We start from the raw sequence: 26,840 nt of genomic DNA, 5'->3' as shown, positions 1-26,840 counted from the left end.
AAATCCAAGAATGAGGCATTCCTCTTAAGTGTTTGTGTTAGCATCACCATCAACCACTTAGCCTATCACTATTCTTTTTTTAATTTTTTTTTATTTAAGATTTTTATTTATCCATTGGACAGACGGTAGTAGTAGACACAAGTAGGCAGAGAGGCAGGCAGAAAGAGGAAGGGAAACAGGCTCCCTGCTGAGCAGAGAGCCAGATTCGGGGCTCGATCCAGGACCTTGGGATCATGACCTGAGCCAAAGGCAGAGGCTTTAACCCACTGAGCCACCCAGGCACCCCATCCTATTACTATTCTTAATTCTCCTTTCATAGTGCTGAGGGATTGCAAGTAAAATTTGATTACATTGACTGTGACTTACTGTGAATTTATTTTACAATCTGCATGTGGTGCCTACGCTAACACACATGCAGCACATAGATAGCGTGAATCTCTGTTTTCCTCAACATTAAACAAGGAATGGCTTCAGATCTGCCTCAAAAGACAGCTTGGATTCAGACCTGTGTTTAAGTTTTCCTTCTCTTTATTTGAGGCCCCAAAAGTAAGGTTCTTTACCTATTCTTTCTTAAACTGTACTGATTTTTTGATCATGAAGTTTTAAATATTTTAAATCATTCACTATGTAAGTAAAATATTTTGATGTCCACCCCAATATATGCAGAAATGTTTATTTATAAATTGTCATACCTATAGTTATAATATTATATAATGCACCTTAAAATATTTCTTTAACTTGGGATAAACACATAGAAATTCTATAAATTTCTTGTTGACCTCAAGAAGTAGACTTTGTGCTTCCTAAGATTCATGTTATTTTCTTTGTACTACTATCATGAATGTCAAAAAGAGTGCATTCACAGGAATGTGTTGTTCCTACACCCTGATCCTCAAAGGGTTCCTATAGTTGTTCAATTATATGAGCCATTGAAGAAGAGGATTTAGTTTTAGCCAAACTCTTCAAAGATAGTTTGAATGCTTTTAAAAAAAAATTGTTGGGTTCCTGGCTGATTCAGTCTGTAGAATATGTGATGCTTGATTTTAGATTGTGAGTTCTAGCCTCATATTGGATGTAGATGTTATTTAAAATAAATAAATAGGGGCGCCTGGATGGCTCAGTGGGTTAAGCCTCTGCCTCCGTCTCGGGTCATGATCTCAGGTTCCTGGAATCAAGCCCCACATCGGGCTCTCTGCTCAGCAGGGAGCCTGCTTCCCTCTCTCTCTCTGCCTGCCTCTCTGCCTACTTGTGATCTCTCTCTCTCTCTGTGTCAAATAAATAAATAAAATCTTTAAAAATAAATAAATAAGTAAGTAAATAAATTGATTAATTAAATAAACAAAAAAAAGTGCTTAAAAAAAGATGGTTTAAAGACACAAATCCTAATGATACTATTTACCTAATTTGGTAAAATTAACACTAATTTGCATTACCAATATTTTGCTTTTTTAAAATCAGAAATCAGTGGGGTTTCATGAAAAGATGAAACAATACTAGATTGGTTGGTTCATAATCCCATTAACATTTAGCCTGTGAAATATTGTTTTTTTCATACCTTGTTATACATCTTCATGTGATAGAAATGTTCTTAGTTACTGTATATTTATTGATCTTTGAGCTCTCAGCTAGAATACTGTTTTCCTAAAGCATTTTATATAATGGTTGCTTACTCAGTCACTAAAGTTATCCAGAATACTAAAAAAATACTTAGTTTTAAACTAATAACCAATACAAATAATCAAGTATTAGTATAATCTGTAACTGATAATAATAATGCATCCAAAAAGCATTTCTGCATGCTTCCTCAAAAGTATTTCTCATTACAATATTGAGGGGAAATACTGTCTCTCATTATTCCATTTCCTATATGAAAAACTAATTCCTCTAATTTGTGGTACATTTTTTTATTATTGGTGCTCTCAGTCCTTGTTAGGTATGATGGTATATTATTAATGCTCTCTATGATTTTTCCTTTTGAGGAAGGGCACACTTCTTAGTAAACAATTCTTAAAAAAAATACTTATTTTTTTTTGAGAGAGAGAGAGACAGAGAGAGTGCATGGGGGGAGAGGCAGAGGGAAAGAATCTTCAAGCAGACTCCCCACTGAGCACAGAGCCATGGCTCCATCCCATGACCCATGAGATCATACCTGAGCTGAAACCAAGAGTTGGACCCTTAGCCTACTCAGACACCCAGGCATCCCTCAGTAAACCAGTCTAGCATATGTTCTGGGCCCTACTTAGCTGCTGTAGGAGTGAATTTATTCAATAATAAGCTGTTGAACACTTAGTTGATATTTTCCTTTCCTAAAAGATTAACTCATTATTCCACTTTCATTTCCTAGAAAATTCTTATTCTCATAAGACAGCTGATTAATGCTTGGTGATTTCTAAAATAACTGATAATGCTTTATTAAGATTGCATTGAAATGAGAATAACTTTCTAAAGTTCTTCTAGGCATAAATTCCCTTTTCTATAAATTGTGGAAAATGATAATGCCTACATTATAATGTTCCTGTGAAAATTAACTTTAACAGGATGAAATTAGGCAAATAATATTGATGTAAATAATTGTAGCTAATGCTTTTTCTTTCCTTATGTAAATATTTATTGAACATATAAAGAAAAAAATAATTAAAATGTAAATTTGGTTAGTTTCTATAAAGTAGGATTTCACTCTTTTGAAACGTGTACATTTAAGCTTGCTCTACTATGATCACAATATAGTATGAAAATGTATTTAGCTCAATATTTTTTGTCACCCATGGATTTTTATTTTTTGGATATCTCTAAGGTATTTTTGTGAAGTTATTACTATTATTAAATAATCTTCATTATTTTTACCTCACACTTCAAGGGAATTCTTATATATATATATGATGAAATACTTTCACTACATTTTATTTAGTATATATAATTACATTGAGAAGAATGATAATTTATAATAAATGATTCTCTTTATATATGTATTTTTTTCTTACCTATATTAAATAAATTTCTGTGACCCTAAAATGAATTGGGACTAGTATTTTGGCAAATGCCTAAGTTGAATATAGTTAAGAGTAACAAGATTAGGCAAAAATTTTTTGGTATGAGTTGGTAAGATCACTTTTTGTTATAAACTCTTGATAGAAAATCTTTTTGATTGTGCTAGAAGCCCCCTGAATCAGCTGAAGCAAAGTGGACACAATCTGATAAATATAATGAATATCTCTCTTATGACAAGGAGACCAACATGACTTGACATCAAAAAGATCCAAGTTTTTAAGGATGTTAGAGTCATGCCCCTTCTTTTTCTATGTGTTAACTATATTCTTTAGTTTGAGAGACACCATGTCTGCTAATAGCTCCTGATTTTTTTGTCTCAGAAATTGGTTCAATAATAATACCTTTTTTCTTTCAACATTCTCATTTCATATTTATCTGGGGAAAAAAATATGATCAACTGAATTCAGTGTTGACACAAGAACAATAAGCAAGGGATAAGATCAAAATTTCCAAAATTACATTCTTGCACTAACCATGCTGCTTGGCAATGTCAGTTCCTGGGGGAAGACAGTGTTTAGATAATATGTTTTATTATGTTGGCTTTTGGAAGTACAGGTCTCAGGTGATATAGCCCAATGACTGTACAATTACTGAACATGCATACATATATACAACTATACAATTAATTTAGTGAAATTGCATATTATTTAAGGGGAATCAATTAGACAAAAGATTGTAAGATATTTACTTTCAGAGAAAAAAAGCATAAACCATTAAGAACTCTTCATGTAAGTTCAAAATTAATAAAACTTTTTATAAGATGACATTCTCAGCTCTGATAATAACACCTTTCTTAAAAGTCTTTGTATAACATAGAAGTAGAACTCCGAAAATTACATATATAGACTGATTTGTGTCTTGAGTTTAAGATGTAACCCAGTTCTGCCAAAAGAGAATATTAAGAGTCAACTGGAAGAAAGATATAAATACTTTTTTAAGCATAATGGAGAAGGCATTGAGTTCTTCTGGGGCAACTTTGTTTGATCCTGTAGTTTCTAGTCCTATCATCAAAGAGCTGAATAACAAGAGCTTGTGGAATAGAATTTTCACTACAAAATCTGGGGAATAGTTGGCTGTTTTTCCTGGTTGCTGCTGTTTTTAGCTGTAACCATAACGATACAATGGATTTGTAGTAGTGAATTCTGGTTCAATGACTGCCCCAGAAGTCTATAAACTGCCATATGTTGGCTATTGAAAGACAAAAGTAATTATTATCCATGAAAAAAGAAAACATTGAGGCATAAAACAACAAACAATCATATCCTTTGAGCTAGACATCAGCGGATTTACACAGTACTTCACCTTTTTTGGCTTCTATCCTTCTGCTAAGATCAACTATCTAATTTTTTCTAATTTAAGAATACAATGTTTATGGTGATAACAGAAGCTTAAGGGACAGAAGTTAAAATATGCAGGTACTCTTGCTGTCTTGGTTTAGAATTTATATGCCATCATTTTTGTCTTAGTCTGTTGACAAAATCTAATCATATGACCAAACTCAAACTCAAGAAATAGGGTATCACATGCAAATACTTTAGTTAAAGGGCACAGGAAGTCACACAGCAAAGGACGAGAATACAAGGAGTGAAGAATTTCATCCAATGTTGCAATTAAACACAAGTTGCAATTCTTGAATAAATTACTCATACTTATGTAAGTCTTCTTGTTCTAAAGAAACTAGAAGTCTAAAAGGTATAATTTCTAGCCACATTTCTTCTCAAGCCTGAGTTGATCCAATTATTCCAAAATAGAAAAATCACCAAAAATTGTTTTCCATTTGCAAAGCATTCTACAACCTGATAGTGGAGATTATGTTTTACCACACAAATAAATGTCATCAACTCTGCTCATTTAATAAATGTTTTTATAACTTTTTTTGATAATATAAAGTACAATTGTTAAAATGTGGAAATAACCATAAGCAAATAGAAATACAAACATAACTTCTGTAAACTACCTAAGAGGGAAAACATTAAAAAAAATTGAATTAACAAACCAGAAAGCATAAATAGAGACAAAACAGAGATTAAACATGTAAATAATTAGCCTTAAGTGAGATATCAGGAATGCATCTAAGTATATTGAACATTTTTATCAAGGAAAACTACTTAGAAACACGTATTAAAGGACAAATAATCAGGAACACCTGTCTGGCTCAGTCAATTGAGCATCTGACTTGATTTTGGGTTAGGTCGTGATCTCCGGGTCTTGAGATTGAACCCGGTGTTGGGCTCCATGCTGGGTGATATGGAGCCTACTTGGGATTCTCTCTCTCTCTCACTTTGCCCCCTCCAACCCCCCACACACTTTGCTTGCATGCATACTCTCTCTCTGTTAAAAAAAAAAAAATCAGAGTGGATACACTGCTATTAAAAAACATAGTTGAAATGACACAAAGATATTGCAAACAGAGTTGGGAAATGCACTAAACTAGGGGAAGACATCTGCTATTACAATTTCAAACAGAATATAATTGAGGATGAAAAACTGGTAGACATTAATACAAGGAAAATACTTTAAAATTAATAAAAATAGTTTAACAATTTGAACCATACAATTTTATAAAATAAAACCTCCAAATGACAATTGCAAATTTATTTAGTCATTACATCTTTCAAACTTTGTTTTAAGTAATAGAAAATGTATAAAACTATAGACTATTTGAAAAACCCAGTGATAATATTTGATTCAGCTGATACATAGGAAACTGTATCCCTTCAAACAATTATATATTATGGAAGTATATACTATTTTCAGCAAGACTTTTAATATTTCAATTATGACGATGTTCTAGATCAAATTTTCTTGCTCATTGACAGAGTTATAATGTTCTTAACTATAAAGCAATTACACTAGAAAACAATAATGAGATGATAAAACTTTTATTTAGAAAGTAAAAAACACTTTTATAATTTGAGCTAATGAAAGAAATTACAGTTGTAATAAAAAGGATTTAAACAAAAGGATCAACTATGTTCTAAGGTTGAGAATTTACATGATAACCATTAAATTAGATTTTATTTCTAAGCATTTAGGAAGAGATGACAAGTTACCTTAATATAAAAAATTTAGGATCTCTCATTTTGTAATTATAAGTAGTTAATTATTAAAATATTATTCAACTAGTACCTTAGAATTTTTTCTTATGATTGTTGATTGATTTTTCCTCATAATCATTTCTAGTAAAATCATAGCCTTCTCTTTCCATATCAAATTAGTTTCTAACTTCATTGGTAATCATTTTCCAGAAAAATAAAACAACGCACAATTTAAAAGAAGAAATTTGTTTCATAATATAACTATTATTTTACAAATAAAAGTAGCAATAAAATTATCCCTCTGAAGTCCCTACCAAAGTATGTTTCATATTCATTGAGGTAAAGGCCCATTGAAGAATTAATATCATTTCCTCTTTTAAAATAGTACATTAAATAATGTGTCCCCTAAACTTGTAAAATACTTCTTTTATTTCATGATGTGATATATTTCCTTGAAAGAACTGATTGAAAATATCAGTAACAAAAGTAAAAAAAAAAAGTAGATCTTCACAAGATAAAAGCTGAACAAGATGAAATTCAACAACTTTTTTTGTGGATCTCTCAGTGAACTGAAGTCACAGGACCAACTACAACCCTGAAAACTGGAGAGACAGGAAAATACAGAAAAGGCAAATCAGTTTACCTGGTGCTGATAAATAGCAGAAACAATTAAATGATAATTTGGCCAAATTGCTGGAAGATAAGTATGGACAAACTTGAGAGCTAAAACCTCTTAGGAGTCTATTCTAAACAGCCACCATAATTTCATGGGTTTTGCTTTCAGAAGTTCCACCAGTTTCTCACAAAGACAATTAGAGAAAAATCCCCTCATGTCTGACCAGGGGAATGTAATAATGGTAGCAGTTTTGATTATGCCTAACGGAAAAAATAATCACTTTGAAATATTTCCAGGAAAAAATAGTTGTTTTTAAGTATTCTTAGATAATTTTCTGCAACAAAGTCCTACTCAGCAAGAATTCAAAATGACATCATGAGCTTTATTGGATTTGGGAATAGAAAATTATCCAAGTCTAACCTTTTTTTTTTTTTTTCCCTTGTCCAAGGAGATTAGGAAAAGGAAAAAAAAATGCTGAGAAGCACTTGCAAAGAAAACGGCTCAGACAGGCTGACTGAGATTGAGATCTAATCAGAGAATTGTAGAATGCTCCCTCACCCCACCAACTCCACTCTTACCACCACAACCACAGGGCTCCTGAAAAATAATAGTCAACTACATTAAAAGATTTATAAGTGGCAGACTTTAAGAAGTGTCTAGGGAAACCCAAACACAACAGAGGAGAAAGGAAAAAAAAAATCACTAAAAGAAATGGAAGCCTCAGACACATAGAACTACAGCAAACAGTAGACACAGATAAACTCTGAGTAAAAATAAAACTTTTTACTTGTGGTCTCTATGCCTTGATTCCCATTGCCACATCCAGCTTTTAACAAAAATTTACAAGTCCTATAAAAAGGCAAGAGAAAACACAACCTGAAGAAACAATGCAAATATGAGGATGAGACTGTATATAACAAAGATTTTAGCAATATCAGATCAAGAATTTTTGGAAAACCCAAAAGATTCCACCCCTAAACTACTAGAACTCATGCAACAATTCAGTAATATGGCAGGATACAACAGCAGTGTACAGAAATCAATTGTTTTCTTATACACTAACAATGAAAACATAGAAAGGGAAATGAGAGAATCAGTTCTATTTACTATAGCACCAAGAGCCATAAGATAACCGGGAATAAGCCTAACCAAAGAGGTAAAGGATCTGTATTCGAGGAACTACAGAACACTCAAGAAAGAAATTGAAGAAGACACAAAAAGATGGAGAAGCATTACATGCTCATGGATTGGAAGAATAAACATTGTTAGAATGTCTATACCGCCTAGAGCAAACTATACTTTCAGAAACTTTCTGTTTCTGTTTTAACTTGTTTGTTCACTTGTCCTGTTTATTTTTTTAGATTTGACATGTAAGTCAAATCACACGGAGTTTGTCTTACTGTGTTTGACTTAATTTCATTTAGCATGATACCTTTTAGATCTATCTATGTTGTCCCAAATGGCAAGATTTAATTCTTTTTTTTTTTAAGATTTTATTTATTTGAGAAAGAGAGAGAGAGAGAGAGAGAGAGAGAGAGAGAAAGCATGAGCAGAGGAAGAGAGAGAGAAAGGGAGAAGCAGATTCCCTGCTGAGAAAGGAGCCTGACATGAGGTTTGATCCTAGGACCCAAGCCAAAGACAGATGCCTCACCAACTGAGCCACCAGGAACTCAAGATTTAATTATTATTATTATTTTTTAATAGCTGAGTAATACTTACTATATGTATACATATATAGTGATATATATACATCACATCTTCCTCATCCATTTGTCTATAGATGGACACATAATTTGCCTTTATACATTGGCATTGTAAATAATGCTACAATAAACATAGGGATACATATATTTTTGAATTAATATATTTTTGAATTAATATTTTCATTTCTTTCGGTAAATGGCCATAAGTAGAATTACTGAGTCATATGCTATTTCTATCTTTGAGTTTTTGAGGAACCACCATATTGTTTTCCACAAAGGCTGTACCAGTTTGCATTCCCTTTGCATGAGGATTCCCTTTTCTTCATAGTCTTGTCAACACTTATTATTTCTTGTCTTTTTGATACCAACCATCCTGGCCAGTGTGATGTGATATCTTGTTGTTTTGACTTGAACTGGTGTGGGCTAGAGGTCTGGGATTTGCTGAGGTGACAGACAGCATAGAATGTTCAGACCCTACTTTCATCTGGACTATCAAAACAGAGGGGGGGGGCATAAACAGTGGCATTTACCAGCATCTCCAACCCCAGAGAGAGTTTCAACAGTTCCCCAACATTTGGTGGATGCTGTAGAGTGAGAAAATGGGTTTCCATCACTTATAGTTTAAACTGTTCTTTAAACTGCTATTTTTTGCTGTACCTCAGAGTAGCAAAACTGTGTGTGGGGTCCTCATGGCTATCCCTCCCTACCACAGGTTCTAGTGTTGGGGTTGAAGTTCCTGTATTGCCATGTCTGTTTCCCCTACCTTTCTCTATGTGGTCTTCCTATATTTTGTTATATGGGAGCTGGTTACTAAGCCCTTATTTCCTCAGGATGAATTGTTCTATATGTACATGTAGATTTGGTGTGCCTGTGGGTGGAGGTGAATTCAGGGTCTTCTTATGCCTCTACCTTGAATCCCCCAATGGAGTACTTTATAATAGTTGGAAATTTATCTTTATCTGTTTTTATTTTCTTTTTTTTTAAAGATGTTATTTATTTATTTGACAGAGAGATCACAAGTAGGCAGAGAGGCAGGCAGAGAAAGAGAGGGGCGAGCAGGCTCCCTGCTGAGCAGAGAGCCCAATGCGGGGCTCAATTCCAGGACCCTGAGATCATGACCTGAGCTGAAGGCAAAGGCTCAACCCACTGAGCAAGCCAGGCCCCCCTCTTTATCTGTTTAATAGGTTTAAATCACCTCTAAATGATCTCTTTGTCGTCCTCAGCTTCTAGCACAGGGCTTTGCATCTGGAGGAGTTTCCTTTATCCTCTAGGTCCTACACTTCCTTGACAACTCATGTAGTCTTCTCAGAACTTCAGAACTGCATTGTTATATATCTCCTGCTCACTCCACAGCCATTCTCCACTTTTGCTCTATAGTGTTCTAATCTTTCTCACATAAAAATGATAAATGCTTCAAAATATTATCTCCTTTATACAGAGATAAAATAATATACATATAGAGACAAGTATACCTTAGAAATACTCAATATAATGATAATCATAAAATTCTGTGGAGTATCCAAAATCATTCTCTATGTTAGGTGAGATTAATTTTAGATGATCAGGTATCATCTAATACTAATTCAAGAGCATGAAAGAAGATATTCTGACTTATATGACATTTAAAAATAATTTAGAGACCTGAATTACTTACTATTGGCCCCATTGCTTTAATTTCATTGTGTTTCCTGTCATGTTGTATTAACAAGATGTAGTCCATTATGAATAATCTTCTAGTGTGTTTGGGAGATTTGCAGATATCTTCCATACATAGTACACAGTGTTTCTTTTATTTTGAGTTTATTTGTTGAAAAGTCTCTAATCAATATTCTCAGAAACATCAATCTGCAAAATAAGCAACTTAGGGTCAATGGAGTAATATAGTTCATAACATCACAAAATGCAAAATTAATCTATGATTCACTGAAAGAATATGGTAAAAAGTTATATTTTTATTAAAATCGTTAATCTTGTGGATTGCTTATTGAACATCCAAGGTGCCCTATGCATGATAAAATTTGATCCCAGTAGCCACTTTGTTTTAGCTTAACAGTTTCATTGAGTATCATCACTTGGATGACACAAAATAATTATTTTTCACCCAAGGTGGCATATATAATACTCTAAGGATGAGATTAATAAAAGTTACAAAAAATAAGCTTATGAGATTGATTTTTACAAGATCAATATTAATTAATTATTTTTTTAAGATTTTATTTTTGAAAGAGACACAGTGAGAGAGGGAACACAAGTAGGAGGAGTGGAAGAGGCAGAAGCAACCTTCCCAAGCTCAATGTAGTGCTTGATCCCAGTACCCCAGAATTATAACCTGAGCTGAAGGCAGATGCTTAACAACTGAGCTACCCAAGCACCCTCATATTAATTGTTTCTGTAAGTTACTTTACCCTTTTCTGTGTGCTAATGGGCATGGGATAGGAAGGAACCATGTTGTGATGTTTGTTGGATGGCTGTAACCGAGAAATTCACATTTATTTATCTATTTATTTATTTTAAAGATTTTATTTATTTATTTGACAGAGAGATAGAGAGCGCAAGTAAGCAGAGCAGCAGGCAGAAGGAGAGAGAGAAGCAGGCTCTCTGCTGAGCAGGGAGCCCAATGCGGTGCTCTATCCCAGGACCCTAGAATCATGACCCAAGCTGAAGGCAGCCGCTTAACCAACTGAGCCACCCAAGCGCCCCAGAAATTCACTTTTAAAAATGTGTACATTTTTATAATGCATATTGCTAATCTATGAACCCCTGTTATCTCTCAATGAAAGAATTTTAAATCTAGCATACACTGGTATATACTCAATTTGATTTTTTCCTAGACTTCTGTGTTTGTGCTTTACCTTAGAGTAGAATATCTTTACTCTGTTTCTTTACCTCATCTCCTCTTCATGATATATTATTTTGAGTTGTAGTTTTACATTTTATTTAAATTTTTAATAAAGGAGAAAAATAAATTTATTCAGACTAGTTGTCATAGGATAAGCAAAGTGCATGTTGTCCCTAAGCCTCATCCATGAATGAAATATTTCTTAAAATTTCAGAAATCTATAATAGTTGATGACAGTGTTTTAATTCTGTCAAAGTAATGTACAGCACAGGCAAAGGGATATGGTGTTTGACAAAGTCCCTTTAGTGTCTTAAAGTGAACTAGATGGAGATGTAAATTAGCTGGATTTGGAACTGAACTTAATGAATTGATATTAGCATACAAGAGAACCCCTGGTGATTTTTACAAGATTCCTTCCTTGCTTCTATTAATCAGTATGTCATTAGGAAGTTAAAGAAACATATGTCATGAAAAGATAAAGTCTATGAGTTTATACCCACTTAGAGAGTCTATAAATACAACTGTACTCATTACTTAGTGCCATTTTGATATCCCATCAAAATAAAAATTCTCCAAAATCAGAGATTTCTTTTTTCTATTTTGTACACTATTGTATCTCTGGAATTTGGTGCATAATAGTAGATTCACAGTAAATATTTGTTGAACAAAATTATTTTGCAAGACTGATGAGGCATATAAAAGAACTTGAGACATGTCATAAGACAAATGTAAAAGGAGCTCTAACATTGTATTTTATATTGGAAGAAATGATTTCCAAGAACAGATATTTAGGCTGAGGTGTCCAGAGGGCATTTATTGAAAGAGGGATTAGAATTTTTCTGCTAATTCCCTTTGGGGGGGTAACAGCTTTAGCAAGATATTTTATTTTAATATAAAAGGGTGATTTCTAATATAGTGGTCTTAAAAAAATCATAAAGTTGCACTAAATGGTAATGAATTAGTTATATCAAATGGCATTCAAGAAAGCTCCAAGATCCAACATAATAAACTTTAATCATTGGATGGTAGATAAACTTGATCTTCATATCCTTTACACATTAATCACATATATTATAATCACATAATCACATTATGTGCACCTAACTCCATCATTAGATCTTGGACATACTGATTTCATAAAACCAACAGTGTTTCAATTAAATTATAGTTTTTGGAGGTATATGTATTTAATAAAATAATTTGCTATATTTCCAATATCATTCTATCATAATAATTATAGAAATTATAGCTTCAACTGTTTGATAAATTAACATGAAGCATGGTGCTTTTGTTTAGGATATAGAAGACTGATAAGTGAAACAAAAAGGTGGTGTAATAAGGTAAAACTGGTGATACATTAGGAACTTAAGAGCTCTATTATCATTATTTTAAACATTATTCAATAACTGCCTTAATAAGAAATTAACTTTGGATGGTTGTGTTATCTCTGAGTCAGTCTTTATAAGACTTTATAAGGTGATGCTCCTGTGGATTAAAAAATAGGTTGATTAATTCTAAGGGCTTGCTTTATCTGCAAAAAAATGACTAAGACTCCAAGTACAAAAGCAGTAAGTGCATCAGTTTATGAGGAAGAGAAATATAATAATCTGATTTATTATATTACATTACACTATGCATGAAAGAAAATATTGTATTTAGATGAGAACAGCTGTAACATCTACTATTATTATTTTTAAATACTTTTTAAAAATATTTTATTTTTATTTGACAGACAGAGATCACAAGTAGGCAGTGAGGCAGGCAGAGAGAGAGGAAGGGAAACAGGCTCCCTGCTGAACTGAGAGCCGGACGTGGGGCTCAATCCCAGAACTCCGGGATCATGACCTGAGCCGAAGGCAGAGGCTTTAACCCACTGAGCCACCCAGGTGCCCCTGTAACAGCTATTATTAAAGGCAATATAAACTAAAGGCACAATCCATTATGTTGTATAACAATGCTTAAAATATCAGAAATCATCCCCATAATACGATGTGTCTGATATGCAATAGATTTCAAGTTGTTTTTAAAATTTGTTTTCCTGCAAAATTAAATGCAAATGAAATTTAGTAGAATGTAAATAGTTATTATATTTTTTGTTATGTTTACTTTTCAGATAAAAATGATTAATATTCTATTTTTGCTTTTAAATGAACCATGAGAAATTAGGGTATACTTTTTTTCATTTTATAGTTTTCTCAGAGAAAACTACCAAGCATAGTATTGTTCTTGCTGATTATGTATTATCATACATGCACATAAAATATTTTATTTAAAAAGACTTCTAATTTATGTTAGAAATTCAAAAAGTAGGTTTGCCTGGGTGGCATAGTCAGTGAAGCCCGCTGCTTTCTGCTTATGTCATGATCCCAGAGTCCTGGGATCAAGCTTCACAAGGGGCTCCCTGCTCAGCAGGGAGTTTGCTTCTCTCTCTGCCTTTTCCCCTTCCTGATCACCTTCTCTTTTTTTTTCTCTCTCTCTCTCAAATAAATAAATGAATAAAATAAATGAATAAAATCTTTTAAAAAAATCAAAGAGTAACTTATTGCATTTTTCTTAATGTAGAGATAAACCATACTGAATATCTTTATAATATTAAGGACAGTGATAGTATTTAATATAGCTAACTTTTAAAATTGATTTTTTAAAATTAAAAAAAAAAAAAGATTTATTTATTTATTTATTTATTTTCAAGGGGGAAGAGAGAATCTTCAAATAGAATCTTCAAGTAGACTCTCTACTCAACAGACACAGGTCTCCCTCTCAGGACCCATGACATCATGATGTGAGCTGAAACCAAGAGTTGGACACTTAGCCAACTGAACCACCCATGTGCTCCAAAACTTCTCTCTCTCTCTCTCTTTTTTTTTTGTTCTTCTTTAATCTCCACACCCATCATGGAGTCCAACATGGGGCTTGAACTCAAAACCCTGAGATCAAGATTGGGATGTTTAACTAACTGAACTATACAGATGACCCCCTCTAACGACTTGAAATTTCAAATACAAATGAACACATTGATTTTAATCTACTTCAATCATTCTGTATGCTAACATATATGAAGAACATTTAGGGAGGAAAAGAAACTACACTGATTTTAAAGAATGTTCACAATGTAAAATTATCACCTATATTTCGAGATAGCTTTAACTAAGGTGGAGAAAAAAATGCAAAGTTCTAAAATTTCCCTAAAAATAAAAATCAAATAATCCATACAATTTTGTGGCCATATTTAAAATAAAATATAAAAGTGGAAATGTCAAGATTATTTGATAATTTTCTAATTTGGGTGACATAATTTAGATAGCACAGAATTTCAAATTTTATTTTTGAGATCAAGTAATTTATCTTGATAAGTATTTTTTTTTATTTAGTTATTGACAGACAGAGATCACAAGTAGTCAGAGAAGCAGGCAGAGAGAGAGAGAGGAGGAAGCAGGCTCCCTGCCGAGCAGAGAGCCCGATGCGGGGCTCGATTCTAGGACCCTGGGATTATGACCCGAGCCAAAGGCAGAGGCTTTACCCACTGAGCCATCCAGGCGACCCTTTTGATAAGTATTTGATAGTGTATGTTAACTATCATTTTCAAGATTCTTTGCCAGATTCAAAAGTCTGGTTCTGGTATAATGCAATCCACAAGTAAAGACCACAAGTAAAGACCCACTTTAGAGGGTCTCCTGAGAAACTTAGTATAGTAATAATTAAATAATCAAGTTTTCCTAGATACATCCAATCCCAAAAAACAAGGACTGCTATTTTTTTTTTTTAATTTATTTATTTGACACAGAGAGAAAGAGATCACAAGTAGGCAGAGAGGCAGGCAGAGAGAGGAAGGGAAGCAGCCTCCCTGCTGAGCTGAGAGCCCAATGCTGGGCTCGATCCCAGAACCCTGGGATCATGACCTGAGCCGAAGGCAGAGGCTTTAACCCACTGAGCCACCCAGGCGCCCCAAGGACTATTTTTTGTGAACATCTTTCCTTTGTTAAGCTTTAATTATGTTGTTCATAAGAATAACAAATAAAACAAAATAAACTTTATTTCCAAATCAGAAAATTCCCATTAGTATCAGTAATACTTTTAGTACTATTAATACAGCAGTTATTTAGTGGATGAATATACATCCCCAAGGGAATTTTGAGGGCATTACCTATTAATCATTTTACAGATGATGCTTGAATAGTTTGAAACCTAAATAATTTATATAAATTCCTCAAGTTTGCAAAGTTAACAAATAAATAAATCTGCCTTAAAAATCGTTTTATTTAAATATTTTAGCACTTCATGGTCTGTCTTCTATTTCAGTCAATTTGTTTATAATACTGTATATAAGGAACTGCTGTATTGACAGATGAATACTCTGATATATAAACTTGGTGTTAATTTTAAGCACAGTATTTAATCATACTTGTCTGAATATTTTAATCACATTTTTTATAGTGGTGACATTAATAATGATTCTTATGGTTAGACCTCTACTGTCATTATAGTTTATTTTTATAAAAGACATTAAAGTGCATTTAGTTTAAATGAAGCATTTCTCAGACCAAAACAAGGAGATAAAAAAAAGCTGCATTGGGACGCCTGGGTGGCTCAGTTGGTTGGACGACTGCCTTCGGCTCAGGGCGTGATCCTGGAGTCCCGGGATCGAGTCCCACATCAGGCTCCCAGCTCCATGGGGAGTCTGCTTTGCTCTCTGACCTTCTCCCCTCTCATGCTCTCTCTGTCTCTCTCTCTCAAATAAATAAATAAATAAATCTTTTAAAAAAAAAAAAAAAAGCTGCATTAACTTACCAAAGTTATGCTAATTACTGCCAAGGCCCGAGGACTAGGTCTAGAACTTTGTAAGCAGCACTGAAAAATGTTCCAATACCGTGTGAGTACACACATCCGTGAGTTCTACAAAAGGAGTAAAGAAAATATAAAGAGTAAATAGAACACAATATAAAGCCTACATATTTTAGGACAACAAATTATATTTTTTTAAATTTAAAATGAATACTTTTTTCCCTTGTCTTAACAAATAAAGCAATTAAAATGGGTATTGACGTGATCAACTTTGACAAGATATAACCGGGAATATATTTTTATTTTTACTTTTTTCAGTTTCAAGTTTTTATTTAAATACCAGTTAGTTGACATGTAGTGTAATATTAGTTTAAAAGTAGAACTTATTGAATCATCACTTACATACACCACCCACTGCTCATCTCAAATGCCCTCCTTAAGCCCCATCACCAGTTTAATCCATCTCCCCACTCATCTCCCTTTCAGCAGCCCTCAGTTTATTCTTTATAGTTAAAAAGTCTGTTTTATGGTTTTTATTAGAATTCTACAGCATTTGTAACATTTGAAAAATCAGTAAATTATGTCATTGTACAACTTCCTGGAAATCAATATTTCTCGAAACAAGTCAGGCTCTGTAAATGATGTATTAATACCTTAACAGTGCACCAGTTGCTTATCCAGATAAAGCACATATTTTGCTTCTTACATATGCATGTCTTATGCATTTTGTAGATGAATTCAAAGTGAGAAAGCAGGAAAGAAAATGAATTAAAAGAAAGATGTTAAGATATTAAAACAAAGCTTGAATTTATGTGCTATTTCAAGAGGCAATTACTGAGTACATTATTCCATTTATTCTTACTTTGTAAATAAGTTTATTAAATTTATTAACTTTACTTTCTTCAGAAAGTTACTTTTCTCAGTCTGCCAGCCTCAAATGAATAATTGGGAATAACTGTGATCATATGTGTAATGTTCTTAAAATGTTTCTGAAACATAACGATCACTTAGTTCGTAAAATATTATAGCCATTGTGAACTGTACAATGTGAGTGAAAAGAGATATAGCGTCTAGATAACATGAGGTGTGAATTCACTGGGTAGACAATGTGATATGGAACTCAAAAGTAGGTGATATTAGTCCTGCTAACCAAAGGAGAACATTAGACACATGAGTAATAAGAACTTTTTATTGATGATTTAACAAGTGACCTGGCCTTAGCAGAAGGGGGCAAAAAAGGGGTTCTTCAGAAGATGGGATAGTATGATTGAAAAAAAGAAATACTCAATAACAGAATCTATTACAAAAATTGTGTGTCTGTTGCTTGGGCCATTTGGAAGGAAAGGATTGGATACAAAGTTTGATTAAGACAAGGCAGTAAAGCATGAAAATTTTCAGAAATTTTAATCCTTCTAAAAAACAAAATTGGAGCCATTTGCAGAATATATTAAGTCATACCTGTGTTTAAAAACAAGACAAAACAAAACAAAACAGAACAGCGCAGCAAGCACATTAGTGGGGGAAAAAAATGAGGATAGGACTTCTAGAATAGTGATATGAGGTGCTCAACAGAAACTTTTCTCAGCAAAACAGTCATTACAGCTGAAAATTATTTTTTTAAATCCCATTTAATAATCTCTAGACATTGTCCTAAATCAAAATAGCAGATGAAGAAACTTTATGAAATTCTGCCAAATCTCAGTAAGGAGTGTGACAATCTGGGCCATTTGAGCCATGCCTTACTTCTTGGGGCTCAGACTGGCCTTATGGAAGCTCCACTACAAGTAGGAATAGCCAAAAGCATAGTTCTCTCCCTCCCCCTATCCCAGTCAAGGGCTCCAGTATCTTTTAAGAAGGAGTAAGCCACCAGCTTTTCTCATCCCCAGCTCTGTGATGCAATGACTCCATTCCAGGTAAGAACAGCTGAGAGACCTGGGGTTCTTTTCCTCCACCTCACCCCCAGTGATAGGGTAGTAGTTCTATTTCAGTTGCAGTAGACTGAATGGAGTAGATCTTTGCTATCATCTTAGCTCACTCACCACATGGTTCCACTCTGAGAGAGGCAAGCAGAGAAAACCTGAAGATGGCTCCCTGCCCAACATTATTACATGAAGCAGAGTTCTCACTTTTAGAGGAGTGGGCTGTGGTCCCTGTTTCTAGCTCCAGAAAAGAGGTTTTGCCTGTGAAGGAGGAGTAGACCATAATAACAAAGGCTTCTGAAGCTTTTGACAAGTAAATGGACTTATTTGAAATACCATATAAAAAGTTCAAACTGAAACCATAAAACATCTAGAAGTTTACCAGAAAAAATCAGGGAAGAAGATAGCTAAGATATGCCCTCCTTGGATCAGAGCAAGACTGGCCTCAAGAAATGGGACAGTATTTAATTAGGTTGCAATATGGAGTAGTTTATATTATAGAAACTTATCAAACACAATATAACATTTTGCCAGAAATTATTGGAGGCCAATATCTGTGTGTGATTGTCAGAGAGATGAGGGAAAAGAGAAAACTAATAAATTATCATTCAAGGATGATAGCAAGTGAGACAAAGTATGTACCCATCAGAAGAGTGATATCAGACATTTCACAGTAGTTTATATTATAGAAACTTATCAAACACCATATAACATTTAGCCAGAAATTATTGGAGGCCAATATCTGTGTGTGATTGTCAGAGAGATGAGGGAAAAGAGAAAACTAATAAATTATCATTCAAGGATGATTGCAAGTGAGACAAAGTATGTACCCATCAGAAGAGTGATATCAGACGTTTCACACCAAGGAAAAATAGACTTCACTAGAATAGTTCTGCCAAGTCTCTGAATACATAAACAAGCATATAACAACAGTAGTACTGAGGAGGAGGGTAGATCAGAATCCAGAATAATCATGCTATATTGTCTAAAATGTCAAACATAAAAATATAGAATATGAAAAGAAGAGTATGAAACATACACAGGGAAAAAATTCAACCAGTCAATATAGTATGATACAGATATCAGAGTAGACATATAGGTCAATGAGGTATAGTTTCTAGGAAAAAAGCCCTTACATGTTCTCAAGAATTGATTTTGGACAAGCATGTCAAAACAGTTCAATAGGGAAACATTGCCCTTTCCCATAAATCCTGTTCAGACATCTGGTTTTCTACCTACAAAACAACAGAGTTGGACCCTTTCCTCACATTATAAACAGAAATTAACCCAAAATAAATTATACACATAAATGTAAGTGCTAAAACTATAAAATTCTGAGTCATAAAATGTAGGAGTAACTGTATGGCTTTGGGTAAGGCAAACTTCTTTATGACACCGATAGTGTAAGAATCAACAAAATTTGACAAATTAGACTTCATCAAAATTTAAAGTTTGTACTTCAAAAAACATCCTGAGAAAGGTAAAAAGACAATCAATAGAATGAGGAAAATATTTTGAATATTTTAAAGTCATATTTGAGATATGGGAATTGTATCCAGAATCTGTACAATGCTAATAATAATAACGCTAATAATGAATTGATAAAGGGCAGAAGATCTGAAAATACTTTTTAAAAAAAGTTTTATTTATTTATTTAAGAGAGAGAGAGAGCACAAGCAGGAGTGGAGAGAATCCCAAGCAGACTCCTCACTGTGCTCAGAGTCCAACATAGGGCTCAGCCCCAAGACCCTGAGATCAAGCTGAATAGACATTTCTTAGAAGACATATAAATAAGCAATAAGCACAAGAAACGATTCTCACCATCATTAGCCATCAAGGCAATGTGTATCCAAACTACAATAATATATCAATTCATAATCACGAATACAAATATGGTAATCACTTAGTTAATAACAAGTGTTGATGGCATTTGGAGAAATTGGAACAAACATTCATTGTTGGTACAAATCCGATTTGGTGTGGCTACTTTGAAAAAAGTTTTGAAATTCATTCAAAATTTTAATTATAGAATTTCCACATTTCTATCAATTCCACTTGTTGGTATATATGTAAGACATAGTAAAACATTTGTCTACCCAAAAACTTGTACGTAACTTCTCATAGCAGTATTATGGTAATAGCCAAAAAATAACAACAACCCACATACCTATCAGATGATGCACAGGTGAGTAAGAGGTGTTGTATTAATAATAGGACTATTGTTTGTTTTGGGAAAGGAACTGCACATGTTTTTCAGTTGTTTTCTGTTTCTGTTCTATTGTAAGTCTATTATCCAGAAACCACATACTTTAATTGGTTTTTCCATTATTGTATTATAAGGGAAATGAGAAGGAATGCTGAATTTCATTGTTACTTATTAGGAAATGGTCATTTTGGTGTAATTCTAGAGAGTAAAAGTAGTATGACTTTCTTTTAAATGCCAGATACCTAAAACTCATTACTGTGTGTATATGAGTCAGGGAGAGAGAGAGACAACTGATATAATAATACTTTTTAATCTTTTTATTGGGTAATTTTTCAATTTGCAACAATGTTATATTTGAAAGAAAAATGTTACAAATATCATGGCTATTCTTTCAGACTAGCTAAAATCAGCAGCAGGGTTTTTTTTTTCTGTATGACATATGCACATATACACACAACAAATACAATTAAATTTAGATGTGGACATTAAGATCCTATAAAATGTGAGTATAAAAGAAAAAATCTATTATGGCAATATCACATAGCACACAAAGATGCACACACAAAAAATTTATTCTTCCTTGGAAGATTAATTAAATTTCTGATAAGCCTGATCTTTTTTTTTTTTAGAGAAAAGATGAACAAAAATTAAATATAGAATAAATTATCTACAGTACAACATGAAATAAGAAAATCATATTAACTACTTAATGCAGTAACCATCATATAAATAATACGCATACCTTTTTTTTTTTTTTTTTAAAGATTTTATTTATTTATTTGACAGAGAGAGATCACAAGTAGGCAGAGAGTCAGGCAGAGAGAGAAAGAGAAGCAGGCTCCCTGCTGAGCAAAGAGCCCGACGCGGGGCTCGATCCCAGGACTGAGATCATGACCTGAGCCGAAGGTAGCGGCTTAATCCACCCAGCCACCCAGGCGCCCCCAATAATACGCATACCTTTAGGTAAGATTTAAATGCCAATATTTCTATATATCAACATAGAAAACTTGAATAAATAAATAACACTAAAAGCAAAATATTTCCTCCCTAAAAGTCCCTAAACGTCTGCATATACAGGATTTTATAAATAAGTAAATTTTATCAAGTATTTTAAAATTAATAATTCTGATCCCATAAAGTTATTATGGAAAACACGAAAATAACAGCTGCTTGACAGATTTTACGGAGTTTATATAACTTTAATTTGAAAACTGATTAAGATAATATTAAAAAGAATATTATATAAATATTTTACTAATGAACACAAAATATCTTGAATACATTTGTTGACTAAAAATATAAATTTTGCAAAAATCCTAAAAATATTAATTCAAACCAAAATTTAAGTATAGATTAAAGTAGAAAATAATAAAATCTCAAATGAAAATACACTAGGGATAGTGTTATATGTTGCCTTAATACAGGGGAATGTTTGATAAAGTTCAAAACCTAAATGTGATTAAACATTACTTTAAAATCAAAATTGGAAAAATAAAGGCAAATTTTTAATTGAGATATAACTGACATATATATATAATGTATTAATTTCAGTTGGACAACATAATAATTTCATATTTGTATATATAATAAAATGATCACCACAGCAAATCTACTTAACATCTGTCACCATACAAAGTTTTTCTTGTGATGAGAAAGTTTAAAATTCACTTTCTCAGCAATTTCAAATATACAATACCATAATATGAAGTATAGTCACCATACTTTACATTACATCCCCAACACATACTTATTTGTTTTATAACTGAAAGTTTGTATGTTTTGACATTCTTTCATTCATTTTTCCCATTTCTAAATCTTGCCTTTGGCAACCACCAATCTGTTTTCTATATCTTAGTTTGGTTCTTTTCTTTTTCTTTCCTTCTCTCTCTCTCTCTCTCTCTCTCTTTTTTTTTTTTTAGATTCCACATATAAGTGACATCATATGATATTTGTGTTTTTCTGTATTAATTACTTTATTCACCACAATGCCCTCAAAGTCCATTAATGTTCTACAAATGGCAAATTTTCATTCTTTTTTATGGCTGAATAATATTTCTCTCTCCATGTGCATATGTGTTTATATATTATATATATAATATAACATATATATCACATTTTTATTCATTGATGCATTGATAGACACTTAGGTCATTTCCATTATCTTGGTCGTTGTAAATAATACTGGCACGAACATAAAGTGTGTATCTATTTTGAAGTTAGTGTTTTTATTTTCTTCAGATGAAAATATGCAGAAGTGAAATTGCTGGATCATATGATGATTTTATTTTTAATTTTGTGAGCAACCTCCATACTGTGTTCCCTAGTGGCTGCACCAGTTTACATTTCCCTTAACAGTGCATGTGGATTCCTTATTCACATCCTCACCAACTCTTGTTGTTTCTAGTCTTTTTCCTTCCCTAGATTAGAAAAGTTTTGAGCTATAATTTGCTCAAATTAATTTTCTCTCCTCTTTCCCTTTCTTTTTCTTCTGGGACTCCTTTAAGATGAATGCTATGCTTTCTGGAGTCTCTGAGTTCCCTAAGTCTTCATTCACGATCCAATACTTTTCTTTCCCTCTTCTTTTCAGCTTTATTATTTTCCATAAATTTATCTTCTATATTACTGATTCATTCTTCTGCTCCTTCTGTCCTTGTGGTCATAACATCCAGTTAATTTTACATCTTACTTGTAGCATTTTTATTGCCTAGTTTTTACGCCTTTTATCTCTGTGGTGATAGACTCCCTGGTGTCTTCTATGCTTTTCTCAAGCCTAGCTATTCTCCTTGTGATTGTTGTTTTAAATTCTGTTTCAGATATACTACTTATATCAGTTCGGATTAGCTCCTTGGCCATGACCTCCTCTTGTTTTTTATTGTTTGTTTGTTTGGTTTTAGTTTTTTTTTGGAATGAATTCTCCATCTTGGAATTTTTTTTCTAGGTCTTTGTTTTGTGTGCTAGGAAAGACAATGTTTGGTCTTATTTCCACCAGAGCTGGAGGTTTGCAGCACTCTGTGATCAGTAGACTGGGGGTGTGGCTTGAGGGTGTGTGTGTTGGTCTTCTAGGGAGACTTTGGCTGCTCCTGCTTCTTTGGCTCTTAATCGCACTTGCCCTAGCATAAAAGGCCCTTGGAGAGCACAGTGAGACATGGCTTGGAGTAAGCAGCTCCAGCCCTCCATTGTGTGCTCTGTTCCACTCACTGAAGTCTGTCCCTGCTGATGGAAGGGGTGAAAAATGGCCTCAACCTGCTCTCTTCCCAGAGGCGAGTTTGAACCTACTGCTAGGCAAGAAGCCCTCACAGAAGAGTGAGCACTTTCCTTCTTGTGTCCCAGACTTCTGACAGATCCCTGCCTTCACCCTATCTGTGCCTGAACTGTCTGTCTTCCTGCCCGGTGGCACAGTGCTTCTGGTTTTTAAGTCAGGTGCACAGCTGGATTTCAAAACTCCAAATTTTAAGAACCGATTGTGGTGTAGTCCTGAGCTGATGCTCTGAGAGAGAAACTGACCATGCTGTGGCTGGTGCCAGTTTGTTTTAGAAAAGCAGTCACATGACTGTGCAGGGGTTTGGATTTTATGGTAAAGTGTAGCAAAAGACCATCCAGGTTAGCTGCCTTCAGAAACTGTCTTTGCTTGTATACTAATACAGGGCAGCTCAATGCCACCTGCTAACTCTTTTGTCCCTGTGAAGCAATGCCACTTTTCCCAAAGGCACTCCAGGAAGGGGAACAGTCTCTCCCAGTGTGATCCAGGGGATCTACAAAGCATGGTGTCTCCTCTACGGCTTCTGCCCTCCTTCACTGGAGCAACTCTAAACCTGCCAATGATGGCATAGGTTTCTAAAATTTTAGACTTCGAGTTCTGCTGTTTGTAAATCTTTGTAATAACCAACCCTCTCATTTCCCAATCAATGGTTTTGGGAAATTGTTTTTCTTGTGCAATCCCCTGAATGCTGATTTATCTCTCTCCCTCTCATTTCTGTGATCAGGGTTCTCTCCTTTTCTGCAGCACCTGTGATTTATTTTCATCCCTTACTACATTCTGATTATTATATTTAAAGCACAAATGATATTGGTTGTGATTTTTAATATGCTGTTAATGTCTGCAGTGAGATATAGGAACTACTTTTATAGTAATCATGTCATATAATAAGATAATAACTTCAAGTTATAATTGAAATAACATGTAATTTAAATTCATATATATTCGGCATAATTTTTAAACTATAATCTATCTTGAAGTATAGATATTTCTTTCACTTGTAATTAATTAAATTTAGCTATTTCATTAAAATGGTAAATACTGTAAATGATCTTTTAATTAAAGGTTAAATATATTTCACTGGATGTACTATCAGTATAATGAATTCCAAGGCGAGCACAGGCACTTTGTTAGGAGAATAAAATGAGTTCATATTATCAATTAAATTATTCTCTTTCTTAGCAAAAAGTATTATGCATTAAAATGATCTTTTAGGGGGTGCCCGGGTGGCTTAGTGGGTTAAAGCCTCTGCCTTCAGCTCATCCTGGGATGGAGCCCAGTTTAGGGCACTCTGCTCTTCAGGGAGCCTGCTTCCCTTCCTCTCTCTCTCCCTGCTTCTCTGCCTACCTGTGATCTCTGTCTGTCAAATAAATAAATAAAATCTTTTAAAAAATGATCTTTTATTTCTTAATAATCATAGTTACATAGTTAAATGTACATATGTATTCTAAATATTTTTCTTATATTCTTTGTTAACTAAGAAGTTCTTTTTAATGATTAACCATGAGGCTAGCAAACAAAAAAAAATACACTTTAATATAAATGAGAATGTCTTTTCATGAAAGATGATTGATTAGCTAAGGCTTGCTTAGCTGATTTCCTCCCAAAATTTAATAGTATAGAAACTATGAGATCCAACTGGAAACTAATACAAGCACTGGGAATGTCAGAGGGTGTCAGAAGGGAATCCTTTATGTCTTGACATTTTTTAATTTACTTATGTATTTACCATACTCTAAATTTCAAAATTTCTCATTACTTGGAACACATCACCTTAAAGTCATGAAATTTAACAATACAATCACAATTCTTAATTCTTCTATTTCTACTTTTCTTTCTATAAGCATATAAGGGTACATCACGTTTGTTAACTTTAACAGAAATTCTCATGTAATGCTTTATTTTGTTTGTCTCTGTTTACCCAAAAGTATATCAACCTCATTCTCATTCAACTACTATGTTGTTGTCACTTTCAACCCTGTTGTTTCAAGTCTCTTCTTATTTTATAGCACTAGAATATTTCATCACTGGATTAATATAATTGTAATCTTTTGAGTAGTTTAAATTACAGTTAGATTAAGCCAGTGTTGAAATAATCTCATGCTGTAAAATAAAACATGACTTGAAACAATAGATAGTTCCAACAATGAAATCCTTGGGATGCTAATTATGCTGTTTTGTTTCTGTTGATACTCATTCATAGTAATTTTTCCTCAGAATTACTTTGCCAAACACACAGCCACAAAAAAAAAAATTAAAAAAAAATTAATAAATAAAAGAAACAAACCACAAAAACTCCTATGTCTTTCTCTGAAATTTTTATAATTTTACATTTTACAGTTATGTTTATGGTTCATTTGGGGTTAATTTTTTTAAGATATGATTTTAAGTAAAGTTATTTTTTCTTAGATTTTCAATTATTCAGTACCATTTTGGGGAAAAAAGCTTTTTCTCTATTGAATGGTTTTATAGTTTTTCAGAAATTAATTAACTGTATGTATGTTGGTCTTTATCTGGACTCTGTGATACTCTGTTGATTTTATATGTCTATTCTTTCTCTAAAATAATGAATTATTTTTACAGTAAATTTTGAAAACAGTTAATGTGAATGTTCTACTTATTGTTTTTGTAAATAAGTTCCGTTTTAACAATTAATTTTTGGTAGTATATTGGTAGCTTCCAAATATTTAAAAATTTCCTGACACTTTTCTGTTAATGGTTTCAAATTTAACCTTACCTTAAAAACATTTAAATGCATTAAGGTGTGCTTTAAGACACCAAATATGGTCTATTTTGACAACACATGTTATAGAGGTTAAAATGGAGTAAAGAATGGTCGTGATATTTTTATGATGAGAAACTAATAGCTATAATAGCTATAAATATTGAATATTGAGATTAATTTCAAGCCATTGGAAGCCTTGAAAAAAAGTGATAAGCTCAGGGAAGATAACTAATCTCAAGAAAATCTTTGAAGAACAGAGGACTGTTATGAACACTTTTGAAAAGATTTTCATTCTGCCTATGCAGAGCAATAATAATTTTCATCACAGTCACTGAAAATAAAGTCCAGGTTCTGGTTATATGCAAAGGTAAATATAATTAGAAATTAGACTGTTCTTACTATATTCACTAAATTAAAAAAAAACACCTTAAAATCTGTCAAATTTTGATGAAAAGCAGCTTCCACTATAAACTATGAGAAATATTGCTTTAATATGCATCTCATACTTTGGGAAGTCAAAAGATACTTCACCATTACCATATTTCATTATGCATTTCCATGAGAATTGGGGATTTTTTTAAATTTTTGGGGGGTCCGGTTCAGTGTTTCTCAATCTTTCCTTAATTTTTCTCTTCCTGAAAAGTCTTTTAAAAAGTTTTTTTCCCCCAATACAATACATATATTATGTAACTATTTTTTAAAATATAT

Source organism: Neovison vison, chromosome 11 (genome assembly GCF_020171115.1).
Source record: "Neovison vison isolate M4711 chromosome 11, ASM_NN_V1, whole genome shotgun sequence".
Lineage (NCBI taxonomy): Eukaryota > Metazoa > Chordata > Mammalia > Carnivora > Mustelidae > Neogale > Neogale vison.
The sequence above is the reverse complement of the archived record's forward strand: the minus strand, read 5'-3'. Positions refer to the sequence as shown.